Source organism: Muntiacus reevesi, chromosome 8 (assembly GCF_963930625.1).
Source record: "Muntiacus reevesi chromosome 8, mMunRee1.1, whole genome shotgun sequence".
NCBI lineage: Eukaryota > Metazoa > Chordata > Mammalia > Artiodactyla > Cervidae > Muntiacus > Muntiacus reevesi.
The window spans coordinates 59,156,857-59,169,818 of record NC_089256.1 but is presented as its reverse complement, the minus strand read 5'-3'; the positions used below and the strand labels follow the sequence as shown (position 1 = coordinate 59,169,818).

Genomic DNA, 12,962 nt, shown 5'->3' with positions numbered 1-12,962 from the left:
ATGGACTACATAGCCCACAAGGCGCCTCGGCCAGTGGAATTCTCCAGGCAAGAGGACTGGAGTGGGTTGTCATTCTCTTCTCCAGAGGATCTTCCCAACCCAGGGAAGAAACCCATGTTTCTTGCATCTCCTGCATTGGCAGGTGGATTCTTTACCGCTAGTGCCACCTGGAAAGCCCAATTCTGATGTCTTAATTTCCTCAAATCTACACGGCATTCCTAGTGTGTACCACACCATTTTGGCTCTACATTATATGGTACCTTCTATCATACCATAACTGTCCTATACCTGGAATCTTATGCTCTCTATCCAAAGGAGGAGTTCAAGAAGTAACTGAGTGCTGTGGTTTGGATTGTTATAACCTCCCAAATTAATACGTTGAAATTCTAATGTCCTATGTGGTATTAGGGAGCAGGGCCTTTGGGAGATGATTAGATCACAAGAGCAGAGGTATCTGAGGATACAAGTGTATGAAAGGGAGCCCTCACCCAGCCATGCTGACACCATGATCTCAAACTTCTTCCTCTTCTAGCTTCCAGAACAGTGAGAAATAAATTTCTGTTGTATATTAGCTCCCCAGTGTGTAGTATGGTTGTTTAATTGCTAAGTTGCATCTGACTCTCTGTGACCCCATGGACTATAGCACGTCAGGTTTCCCTGACCTTCATTATCTTCTAGAGTTTGCTCAAACTCATGTCTATTGAGCCAGTGATGCTATCCAACCATCTCATCCTCTGCTGTCCTCTTCTCCTTTTGCCTTCAATCTTTCCCTTCAAGCTCTACTAAGATTCAGGGGTTATATTTCCAATTAATTTTTAACTTTGAAGGCAGGGTCCACATTTGCCTTTCAAGGTTAGACATGATGTTAGTCATTATATTTTTTTCCCCTTGGGAGTCAACCAATGGTTGAAGGAGGGAGAAGAGAGTGGAATATGGCAGGAATGAGATTTGGAAGTAACGGACAGGAAAGCCAGGAGGGGCCGTGTGAGGGGTAAGGAAGGAGGCTCGGTCTCCAGAGAGGTTGCTGGGTCAGAGGATGTATGAAAGAGCCTGACGGTCATATGCGTGTGTTTTAAGTAGGAAAGTAGAAGCCCAAGGAATGCTCGTAACTTTTAACCTGTTCCCTCTTTGTAAAATGAGATATATGATGCTGCCTTGAGAAATAAAGAAAATAGCACAGCACCTTGCAGATGGTGTTATGATGTTGTATAATCATACACTATGGTTTCAAAAGTAGAGTGCTTACCTTCTCACAGGTGACTTACTAAACCAGGACAGAGACTGAGGACTATAAACCATGGCAACGAATCGCAATTAAAAGAGGAGCATGAACTCCTGAAGAAGTTTAAGAAAACAAAAAAAAAGTTGTTTGACTATTTGAATTGATAGACATTTTCTACAATAGAAAATCTGAGTTTAATTAAGCTCAGTTACAGAAGATGGACCCATAAAGCCAATGATGTCCTATGAACAATTTCTGGCAAATAAGGGCCACCTTCCTTATCGCAGATTTCTTTCATTCATTCATCCATTGATTCATTTGTTGACCATCTTCCATGGGTCAGGTTCCTGAAGGTGCTAGGGATATGCTGATAAACAAAATAGACATGGTGGTCCTTTTCCTCATGGCATGCAGAATTTAGTGAGGGATCTGACTTTTAGCATCTTCCAATAAATGTAATTAGAGTTGGACTAGAGTCTCATAGTCCACTTAATTTAGGCCTTTACATTTATGGAGAAGAACCCTGAGGCCCAAAGGAGTTAAAGGAATGGCTTGAAGTCTTGAAGCTGCTGATACTGGAGAGGAAAGGAAGGAAGAGCGCCCCCAACTGTCATCTACCACATTGACAGAAATGGGTGATACTGCACTCACCCACTATGTTCATCAAAAAGAGGACATAAACCCTGTATTCAATGAAAACAACAAAAATACCACACTACACCTGATTAAGAGAGAGTGTTCTAGAACAAAAGAACAATGGATAACTAATACCTCTGGAAAAGAACCAGGTAAACTAAGAAAGAGGCAACCAGACGGATCCCTTCATTGGTTGTGGCCAGTTTACTTAACATTATTTTATCCAATCTTCCAAACCCAGTGAGAAAGCTACTTTCATTGTCTCCATAAAAGAGATAAGAAAAATCAAGGCTCAAAAGGTAAACTGCCAAAGTCTCATAGCTCTAAGTGGTTAGTATACCAATCAGTTGTCAGTCATTCCATTATATTGCCTCCCAAATGGAATCTGAGCAAAAAGAACTAAATCAAAAAGGGATTGAAAGAAATAGGGAAAGAGACGGAGTAAGAAGACAACACCAGAGAAGCAGAAAAACATTATTTGGCAGTTCTCGGGGTCTATATCCTCGTGTTTACTCTGTACTGTCCAGCTGCTGACACATCTGAAGCCACTCAAGGACTTACACTTTCTCCTGTCTCTAGGTCCCCAAAATGCCCAGGTTCCCTCCCTCACTGTTACTTGCAACTAACATCTTTTGATTCTAGCGGTTTCTACTTCTTAGTCCTTGCCTCCAATCCTAGTACTCCATCTGTAAGATCTCATTCCCCCTTCTATTGTCCAGCTAATCAAAATCTTTTCAGATAACTGCAGGCACTGTGGAAGACCTGGCATCTACAGCCAGTCACTGACCAGCCAGATGCCACACTGTTGCTGTGGATACCGTCGTGCACCCCCAAATGCCCCGCCCCTCCTGAAGCTGCTGCTTGACAATTTCCTCCTAAATGCCACCTCTGAGGCAAGAACATTGTGAGTGAGCTCTCTGGACTTCTATTTGACTATCAGAACTCTGTTAAGGATCCGTATACAAATGAGAGTCTCCGTTTGTCAGGGGCAGGAAAGATGGGTTGACTGGCTGATAAGATATGTCTACATCCGTGGGCATGCACTACAAAGTACAATGTATTGCTCTGTAGGTCACCATAACACCACTTAAAATTTAGACAGGATGTTCACAAATCAACTAACTTAATTTCATAGTTTCTTTTCTTACTAGGAAACTCCTTGGAAGATTTTTCTATCTGACACCATGATAAAAAATCAAGCCTGTGATCCTAGCCAGTGCAGTAAGTTAAGAAAAATGAATAAAAGGAAAAACGAGAAGGAAAAATAACTCATTCATTTATTCCAAGGTGGGTACATAGAAAACATGAAAGTATCCACCAAGTATGAGAATCAGTAAGCTAACTTACCAAGATCATTCACTACAAGGCAAGTACATAAAAAGAATGACTTACATACACAGTAACCTAAACAATGTAAAATTTAAAAAATACACTTACTATAGCAACATATAGCATCAAATACCCAGGAACATATCTAATACCTAGGAACACATCTAATAAAAGACATGCAAGGTAGCTAAACTGAACTATAAAACCCCAAGGAAAATCAAAGAATTCTAAATAAATAGAAGAATACATCAATTTACAGGCTGGCAGGCTGGATACTACTAAGACATTAATTCTTCTCAAATTTATCTATAGGCTCAACATAATCCCAAACAAAATCTCAGTACTCAGAAATGAGAATGAAGAAATTACAATCAAGTTTTAACAGGGACTCTCACAAAAACCCTAAAAGCCAGATACTACATGACCCCATTTATAATAACATTCAAAAGGAAACAATTATTCTATGGTGTTCCAAGTCAGGATGGAGGTTACTCCTGTCTCTAGGGGTGGTGTGTCTTTAGGGAGCACGTAGAGTCTCCTCACTCTCATAAATTCTAGGTCTTGATCTAAATGCCTGTACCATTTGTGAAAATTTATCAAGCTACTCTTGTTATGCATTATTTCAGTTGCTTCTATTTAAACAAACAGTCCTGGGACTTCCCTGGTGGTCCAGTGGTCAGGACTCCACGCTACCAATGCAGGGGCTGAGGGTTTGATCCCTAGTTGCAGAACTAGGACCCTACTTGCCTTGGGGCCTGGCCCCCCAAAAAGGCAGCTCCTGTCCTGGTCAAACAGCACCACTGAGTTAACACTAAGATTTCTTCGTTTTAGAAAATCTTTCTTCTGTGATGGTGCAGAAGCAGTCTTTCAAGAAATAACCCAATTGTTTCAAACTAGGAAAAAAGTAGATAAACTAACCCATTCAAGAGAAATAATAATTCCCTCTGACAAAATCTGTCTCCTGCCCACAAGCACAGGCCTGTGGATTCTGTCCAAGGCAGTTATGATGCCAGTGCTGGCAGTGAACTTCACTACTGCAGCGCAGAGCTGCAAAACAAAGGAAAACACTTTTGTTGAATGTTACGATAAATGACAGTTTGAGTCAAAAGGAATTTTTTTCAGAAAGACAAAAACCACCTTGTCTAATAAGCCTTTCCTTTGGTGCCTCATGATCGTCAAAGTTTCAATTCGCCACAGCCTTTATTGTGAATACGTACGGCATTTATGTAATACATACTGAGTGTTAAAGAAACTGCCGATCAGTTATACTGTGGTCTGACCGGGGCGAAACTAAGCCAGTCCTACTTCTTTGGCTTCACACAGAGGCTCCGCCTGCTTCTCTTAGGTGTTGCTGTTAGGTTTTGTTTTGGGGTTTTCCTCTCCACCTTCTTCAGTTTCATTTTCATTACCTTCATCTAGAGCAGACTCATCTGTCCCAAATCAGCGTGCAGGCCTGACCTCAGGGCAGACCTTACTTGGTTATGCCTGACAGCCATGGTCTTACTGTACACGGAAGGTTGTGTCTCATGATGGAAGTTGACCAGGACACTAATACCTGCCTCCACAGGGCACGTCCTTGCGGTTATGTCCCAGTGCCAGCCCATGTCTCCAGAGCCTCTCACAGCACTAGTAAACAAATGTGGTGCAGATATACATGGCCATGGTTGAGAGACTTCTGAGGATTCCCAGAGCCATAATCCTACAAAGAAGCTTCATCCCTCAGCTTACTGCTCTCTCTGCCACCAGTGTTGGGTCACTCTTCCTTTCTTAGACCACTACCACCTCACCTCCTTTTCCTCCGGAGTAAGGAATACGTGTAGTATGTGTAGTTCCAAGAATGGTGGCAGGGGGAGCCCCAGACACCTGCCTGTACTGCTCTTTGGTTGTGGCGGTGAGTAGAATACCAGGCAAGAAGGCAGAGGGACATGTCAATTTAAAAATGACGTTGGCAAAATAGAGCACGTGTGGCCTCTACTCCCCTGATTACTCCTAACTTGTCAGGGTGCCCACAGCCAAAGACCAGAGGGGGCTTTAGGTCACTAGATGTGGTGTCCCTTGAGTTCTGCATACAAAGAAACCCCAAAAGACCTACTTTCCAATATACTGCTGACTTTCCTTGGACAAACTCTGAGACAAACCATAGACAGACAGACAGTAAGAAAAGGATAGAGAGGCTGAGGTTTATTTAAGTTCTACCATATTACTAGAAGTTGGAAGTAAGTCTTTATTGTAGTTTACTACTACTTTGAGTAGATTAGAAACCATTTCAAACATAAAACATATTCCTAATCTTGTAATTCCTATTTCTTGTAATTGCTACAGCAAATGACAAGGACAGGAGATAATTCCCTGTTCTGGGAACCAAAAGAGGTTCAAGGGAGATTAAGTGGACAGGTTCTGGCACTTAAGGAATATCTGGAAAAATATCTGGATGCCTTTTGGATTTCTAAACCAAATAAGAGACATGCTCAAACCCGTTTGAATGGATGGTTAGCACTGTTTCTGCCTGGCAACAGTTTCCAAAAATAAAAATTTGAAATGTTATCAAATTTAGGGGCACAAGTCTAAAAGTAGAATTGGTGGAGATACATGGGACTGCCATTTTCTCTAATATCTGACAGTGCGAACCTTTGTAAGAATAAATTAAAAAATTGAATGTAGCAAAAACCACCCATAAATAGCAAAAAATCAACTATTTAGTAAGCTGTGCTAAAAACTGTAAGTCCCTCAAAAGCCTTCTCTTCAAACATGCACAAACCTCTCCATTTGACTCACTCTGTTCTTTCACCAGTGTTTCAAGGTCAATAAAATAACATGGATATGAGGTGAGAAAACCCACAACATAGGGAATGTCCAGGCCTAAATTCAGCATTTCTGTGTGTTTGTGTTTCTAAATATCCATTAAATATGTACCCTAAAAAATCAACTACAAAACAGCTGGCCAGGACTCTTCAAAAAAAAAAAAAAAAAAAAGAGAAACAGTCAGTGTTACTGGGGGGAAGACAGCAAGGTGGGCAGATTCTTGTCTGAGATAAAAGATGTAACGATAAGCTTGATGTACAATTCTTAAATCCTAGATCAAAAACAATATTGATATCAGTTGTAAAAGACAGCTGGGGAATTCTGAGTATTACTGAATAAAAGTTAATTTTCTTAGACTATGAAGAAGAATGTCCTCAATCTTTTGAGATGCACACTGAAGTATCTGGGGGTGAAATGTGATAAAGCTTGCAACTTTCCAATAACTTGGAAAGAAAATATAGAGAAATGAAGTAAATGTAGCAGTATGTCTTGAAAAAAAAAATCAATAAAATGGCTATTATATCATCTCCTCTGAGATACTTGGAGGAAAAACAACCTATCTTGTGGTTGACTAAACAGGTCAGCAGACGTGCTAACAACTTCAAAACCATGCCCTTACACATGAAGGAAGTCACCCCTGGCCTATTACCAAACCTGAAGAAGACTGTCCTGTTTATCTGTACCTTTTACCATGTTTGGATAATACAGCCCCAGGAATCTAAAATTACACAAGGACAAATGTTGTCATACTCTAACATCTAAGCCAGTGGTTCTCAAATATTTTTTTGGCCCTGGCCCACTTAGAAAGGAGAAGGGAACACCCGAGAGAGGGAAAAATAAACTGCCACTGTTATCACCATGACGACTGTCCATGCCACCTCTACAGCTGCTGGGTAAAAGGACCGCAATTACATAAGTACAAAATAGTAACAAAAGTAAAATCGACCAGCAGTTCCGTATACACATTAATAACATATTTAACAGGAACTAAATCAGAAGCTCAACTCAAGATCACAAAGCATTTTTGGCCAAAAAAAAAAAAAAAAAAAAAGAACGTCCACTCCTTGTGAATGTATGAGCATAACAGGTTTAGAACACAACCAGAAGACAGGACAACTCAGATTTCATCCCCTGAGTCCTCAGGAGGGCACCCTGCACCGACCTGTGCAGGTGACAGAAGGAATGAAAGTTCTCTTCCCCAATGTTCTCCTTCATGCTTCCCTCTAAGCAGCTGGTTTGGCTCCTTCTGTCCAAAGAGGTTAAGCACGGCCAGTGCCCAGAGAGGAGGTTGGAAATGGGTGACCTGGTCTTTTGGTGCCGTGAGCACTTGGGGGCGGGGAGAAAGGCACAAGAGTTTCTGGGGGCTCCAACTGGCCCAACCTAGCTTATTAGGATAAGGGATCAGAAAAGAGTGGAGCTTAAGACCTAAATTGTGTTAAGTCTGTTGGCTTGGGGAATCCTCTGTGCATTTGTCTTGGGAATCAAGAATGGCAGCAGGACTCTGGGCTGGAAAAGCTCTCCATATAACTCATGGGAAATATGACAAACGTCTGGTACAGCCAACACCTGGGTGAGCAGACCACATCTAGGGGCTGAGATTTCCGGGTAGGTTCATTCTGAATCTCAAACAGCAAGAACAGCTATATTTGTCCTGGGCAAAGTCCTACATGGAGAAAGCAAGGTTTCTGTTCTGGGACAGAATTTAGTATCAGTAGGCATCAGAAAAGATCTCTTCATGATTGTCACAGCAATAGTATTCCAGATTTTAAGTAATGTGTTTTCCATCATACTAATAAATTTACATAGTTTAAGAAATCAAATAAAACTACAAGGTTTATGGTGAGTAACAATAATAATCAGGGTTTTAGACTAGAGATTAATCGTGGCGGTAGGGAATTATAGTGTTGATTATTCCAGTTTATTACTTCCTTGTTTCTCAATGAGGACCAAAGGACTGAATATTAATTACCCTGGTGGTATATCTCAGGGCCCTAGGGTAAAGAATCAACCCTGAAGTAGCAGAATTCATCAATTAACAAATATGGACGTCCTCCCTATATGGCCAATACCATCTTCTGTACAAAAAATAACACAAGAGCCAAATTAGAAACTGATAAAGCTAGTTCCTAGAACATCTGGTGCCAGGAATCAGATTTCTTCCATGCTGCAGGAAAAACCTACAGTCAGCAGAAGACAGGCTTCGGGAATTGGGGTGTGGGCAAAAAAAAACCCACTCTACTTTTCATAATTTAGAGCTAGAAATTTGGGGTAATATGGTCGGCTTGAGAAAAACATCTTTGAACTTATTATCGTGACATGGACTACGGGAAAAGGCTATCAGATCCAAGAAATAGGGTTAGAATTACACAGTATTGGAACAGGAACAACCCAAGAGCAAGATTTGAATCTTGACGACTCTGCATGAAGATGGCTGTGGCATACCAGAGTGAAATAATAACCTGCAGAAGTAGAGCTAGGTACAGTGGAAAAAGAGGTGAGGGAAGAAGACACTTCTCTTACTTGGTATAACCTCATTTACTCTTATGAGTATCAATACTTGGAAATTCTAGGGCAGGAACCTTTGGGGGAATGTAAGTCCAGGAATACTTTGTTGGTGAGTTTATATAAAAAATGATAGGCACTTAATTGAAAGATGGTATGCATTGGGAATTTGGGATTAATGCATGTGTGTGTGCATGCATGAGTAGTCACTCATTCGTGTCCGACTCTTTGTGACCCCATGGGACTGTGGCTGCCAGGCTCCTCTATCCATGGGATTCTCCAGACAAGAATACTTAAGTAGCTTGCCATTTCTGCCTCCAGGGGAATCTTCCCATCCCAGGGAACAAACCTGAGTCTCCTGTGTCTCCTGCATTGCAGGTGGATTCTTTACCTGCTAAACCACTGGGGAAACCGAGAACTGGATGTGTATATACTGCTATATTTAATATAGATAACCAACAAGAACCTACTGTATAACACAAGGAACTCTGCTCAGTATTCTGTAATAAACTAAATGGGAAAAAAATTTAAACAGGATACATGTATATTTAAAACTGAATCCCTCCACTGTACACCTGAAACTAACGCTACATTGTTAGTCAATTATGCTCCAATATAAAATAAAAATTTTAACAAAGGTATGGAGACTGTCTCCAGAGAGACCCCTACCAGTTCACAAATGGGGTGGGCAGAAAAACAGGGTTAGCGGGGACATGAGATTACTTCAGAATTCTGAAAATGGAAACCTAGAGGTCTTGAATACAAGTTTAGAAATGAAAGGAAGGAAAAGGAGCTTAAAAAGAAAAAAAATGGCCCAACTTTGAAAAGGTATAAATAGCATCAGTAGAGAGCGGTATCTGAAACTCCTGGGAGGTCACCTGCAAAGGCAGTGGAATTTCTCCCGGGAGACAGGAATTAAGAGTTATTGATAGAATGTCTCCCACCTGGGTTTTAAATTAGACAACAGAATTGATACCATGAAGTTAAAACCATGCTCTGTAAGCCCCTCTTCCATTTTGTTTATCAGGGATGACCCTAAATCTCTGCTATGGACTCAAGCTGACAAGAGTGATACGGGTCTAGGCTGTGTCCTCGACAAGTACTGGGCTTGCCAAACGCTGCTGTCTCAGGGGGAAAGGCTTCACGTGGGGCTGGTGTTTTAATGACAAGAAGTTGCAATGCTCATACTGGCTCTGGAGAGTAACATGCTGCTAAATTGTGTTTGGGCGGGACTGCTGCTGCTGCTGCTGCTAAGTCGCTTCAGCCGTGTCTGACTCTGTGCGACCCCATTAGAGGCAGCCCACCAGGCTCCCCTGTCGCCGGGATTCTCCAGGCAAGAATACTGGAGTGGGTTGCCATTTTCTTCTCCTATGCATGAAAGTGAAAAGTGAAAGTGAAGTCGCTCAGTCATGTCCGACTCCTAGCGACCCCATGGACTGCGGCCTACCAGGCTCCTCCGTCCATGGATTTTCCAGGCAAGAGTACTGGAGTGGGGTGCCATTGCCTTCTCCTTGAGCGGGACTGGTGTTATGGTATTTATGCTCTTACTGTTCCCTAGAATGTGAAATATATGACACAAGATATTAATATCTTGGAGATATTAGATATTAATATATTGGAGTTCTCCATTGAGAATTCCAGCTCTGAAGATACCAAAGCTCCAGCTTCAGGAGCCCCCAGGTTGTAGCTTCTGTTGGACCTCCAAACAAAGCCCTGCCGCTAGGGTAAAAGCAGGAAAAGGTAAGTGGCAGCTTTACTTATAAAGGGATTTTAATTTCTCTGTGGAAAAGAGGAACTGACTGGACAAGGGGGTTATACTTTATAGGAAAGGGCTTTATTGGGGCATTTTTATTAGGTTGGGATCTTAGTTGAACTATAATGTTTATATTTTCTAGAGGCTTCCCAGGTGGTGCTAGTGGTAAAGAACTCACCTGCCAATGCAGGCGACATAAGAGACATGAGTTGGGTCTGGAAGACTCCCTGGAGGAGAGCATGGCAACCCACTCCAGTATTCTTGCCTGGAGAATCCCATGGACAGAGAAGTCTGGTGGGCTACAGTTCATAGGGTCGCAAAGAGTTAGACATGACTGAAGCAACTTAGCATGCACGCACGTTTATGTTTTCTAGTAAAGTCAAATCAGAGAAGGCAATGGCACCCCACTCTGGTACTCCTGCCTGGAAAATCCCATGGACGGAGGAGCTTGGCAGGCTGCGGTCCATGGGGCTGCTATGAGTCGAACACAACTGAGCGACTTCACTTTCACTTTTCACTTTCATGCACTGGAGAAGGAAATGGCAACCCACTCCAGTGTTCTTGCCTGGAGAATCCCAGGGACTGGGGAGCCTGATGGGCTGCCGTCTATGGGGTCGTACAGAGTCCAACACGGCTGAAGTGATTTAGCAGCAGCAGCAGTAAATTCATATAATGGGGAGGAGAGGTGGGTGATTTGGAGGTTTGCCTCTGTTAGGCCCAGCTCAATGACTAATTACATCATCCCACCAAGTTTCCTTCCTCTTCCACTGCCTCTTCCAGCAATAGCAACCACTGGCTGAAATACTATTGGGCAAAGATGAAAAACTAAATTTCACCCATGGAAATCAGCTTGGCAGGTCACTGTATAATGTATACTTGTAACCCCAAAGGTAGAATTGTACCACCCAGGCTGACCACTCAAAATGTGTGTGGGGTCCTCTAGTCTCCAGGGGTGCTCCAGATTCCCCCTACCTCGTTATTCCCCACTCCAGAGAGGAAAAATCATGACCCGAGTCAAGGAAGATGCCCAAGTCCTAAAGGGTGGGCAGGGGGCATAGCTTTGGCTAGGAAGACTTGGGGTCCTCGAGGCCATCTATTTACCTCTTCTGCTGCAAGGGGCTGAAAACGCTGGGAGAGGCTGGGAAGAGGTCAAAGTGATGGGCTAAGCACAGGGAAGCCTGAGTGGCCAAGGAGTCCTCAAGGGGGACCTGTGGGCCAGGGGCGAGTCTGCCAGGGTAAGGAGGTTACTGCTCATGCCCTTGGTTATCGACTAGGAGGACCAGTTTCTAACTGGAATTTAGGATATTGGCCTTATCTTTTCTTCACCTCTACTAGTACTAACAGTAATGACTGGTAACTTTTTTTTTAAGGGTTTCTATTCTAAATCTGGCTAAAATAGATGAAAAAAAACTCTTTAGTACTTTTTTATCCTCCCAAAAGAAGTGGTCATGTTAGTAAGAGGAACCCACCTTGGACGAATGTACTAAATCAGGGATGCCCTGACTTACAGATGGGAACTGCAGGTCAGAAAGAGGACCTACTATTGAACAGTTACACATCCTCAGCACAAAACTGCATCTTTCAAATAGTCATTTCTAAACAGAAAACGGGTGTTCTCAAATAGGGAAGATAATCTAATGCCACTGGTAGTAGACAGGTTGGCTTTTTTTACCTAGATGAACTAGTTTCAGATTTACTTCCTTCAAGTTCACACTCTTGCCACACTTCAGCATTATTCTTGAAACAGCTTGGATTTGTGTAGTTCCTTTTCTTCCAGCGACTCATTTATCCTAACAATTTAGGGCTGTTATTTTAGAATTCCGAAAATGGAAACCCAGAGGCCTTGAAGAGTTAGAACTGAAAGGGAGAAAAAGGAGCTTAGAAAAGAAGAGGCCCAACTCTGACTGAAGTAGGGCTTGCATATTAGAGTGGGGGCTCTGCCATCAGAGAATGTTGCACAGTATGTGTATTCTAATTGCATCAGAGTGTCACATCCCCAAACTCTGGGCCGTGGAGACACCAATATGATAGACAACTTCTTTAACTTTCACCATCAAGAGAGAGGCCTAGAGAGAGCCCTGTTCTCCCAGCTCTGTTGGAGACGAAAGGCTGGCCTCCCCTACTGGAGGCTTTCCATCAGCCACAGCAGACTCTATCATGAGGGGCTGCTCACGATGGAACACATCCTCAGGAAAGGGGGAAACAGGGCAATCCTCCTGAATAGAGAAAAAAATGCAAAACAAGCCTTCTTTAACAGCCCTTCTATAATTTATTCCCAATTCATTTGATTCTCATCCAAACTGGCATTAAAGCTGCAACAATACTTGAAGTGGGATTTAATCACTGTGGAAAATTTTACCTTTAAGTTTAAAATTCATCTTAAAAATGTGACAGGAGGAAACTCAAATCCTAAGGAAAGTGGCTTCCCCTCCGAGAGAACCATTCCCCTCTATCTACAGCTCTGCTGCTCCTAAAGGCAGAAATGTATCAACTGTGTCCAGAGTGCCTACACTGTGACTTCACCCCTCGCACAGAGTCTTACTGGGGTACAGCGTTAGCTGCACAAAATCTAGAGGCAGCCTGCGAAGAATTGGCTAGTGAATGCACTTTAAAAGAAGAATCAGAAAATGAAAAATGGCCCTAGCTCGTTTTTTTTTTTTTTAAACCTATTCATCCCTAAGGTCACCCCAAGGACTCTTAGAACTAATGTTACAGACT

The 12,962-nt window shown here is 42.4% G+C and overlaps 1 protein-coding gene across 3 annotated transcripts in view; it reads right to left on the bottom strand.

Annotated features, from left to right (window-relative positions):
- ETV5 (ETS variant transcription factor 5) overlaps positions 1-12,962 on the bottom strand; it is a 57,349-nt gene that overhangs the window by 31,494 nt on the left and 12,893 nt on the right. The window lies entirely within an intron of this gene.